At 37.0% G+C, this 1,030-nt stretch overlaps 1 non-coding gene across 1 annotated transcript; it reads right to left on the minus strand.

Annotated features, from left to right (window-relative positions):
- Nucleotides 1–404: 404 nt before the first annotated feature.
- On the minus strand, nucleotides 405–511 carry LOC120257297. The gene has a single exon (XR_005535633.1). It is a non-coding gene; the product is annotated as a small nucleolar RNA R71 (small nucleolar RNA).
- Between the last annotated feature and the right edge of the window lie 519 nt (nucleotides 512–1,030).

Consider the following 1,030-nt stretch of genomic DNA (forward strand, 5'->3'; position numbering starts at 1 on the left):
TAAATGAGCAAAGATTTAATAATCCAATGGTGGTCAATCAACCAATAGTTTTGCATGATTACGCAATGTCATCAACTAGCATTCAACTTGCGATTAGGTGGCCAGTAATTTAGGCGTACAACTTTGACCTGAAACAAGTAACTCTTGAAATGATTCAAGCAATCCAATTCAGTGGACCACCTAATGAAGACCCAAATCTTCATATTGAGAACTTTGTTGAAGTTTGTGATACAGTCAAGTATAATGGAGTGGATGATGAAGCCATTTGCCTGCATCTATTTCCTTTCTCTCTGAGGGACAAAACAAGAAATTGGTTGAATTTATTGCCACAATATTCAATTGTTACATGGGATGATCTAGTTCAAAATTTCCTTGCCAAGTTCTTTCCACCAGCCAAAATAAAAAAGATGAGGATTAAAATCAACAATTTTGCTTAATATGAAGGCGAGACTTTATATGAGACATGGGAGAGATACAAAGAATTATTAAGGAAATGTCATCATCATGGGTTACATAAGTGGATGAAGATTCAAAAATTTTACCAAGGTCTGAGCAGCACCACTAGAACACTAGTGGATGCATCTGCCGGTGGAGCCTTAATAAAAAAACTATAGATGAGGCATATGAATTGCTAGAAGATATGGCAGCTAACAACTATCAATGGTCTAATGAGCGAAACATTCAAAGGAAGGTAGCTGGAGTACATGAGTTAGATGCCATTACCAATCTTTCGGCCCAAATAGCAGCTCTCTCAATGCAATTATAGAATAGTAATTTGGCAGCAAATGCAGTAAATTAAAGACTGTATCTCTGGCTTGCTAAATGTGTAATGGGCTTCATCAAAGCTTTGAATGTCAGTTGGCTGTTCTTTTTCGTAAGTGAAAATAGAGCAAGCTCAATATATGGGGAATTTCAACAGGCATTAAGAAAACCCCTTCTCCAATAGGTACAATTCAGGATGGCAGAATCATCCTAACCTATCTTGGAAAAATAAACTCTACCATGCCTGAACAGAGCAATCTACCATAAG

This window comes from Dioscorea cayenensis, unplaced genomic scaffold, assembly GCF_009730915.1.
Source record: "Dioscorea cayenensis subsp. rotundata cultivar TDr96_F1 unplaced genomic scaffold, TDr96_F1_v2_PseudoChromosome.rev07_lg8_w22 25.fasta BLBR01001996.1, whole genome shotgun sequence".
Classification (NCBI taxonomy): Eukaryota; Viridiplantae; Streptophyta; class Magnoliopsida; order Dioscoreales; family Dioscoreaceae; genus Dioscorea; species Dioscorea cayenensis.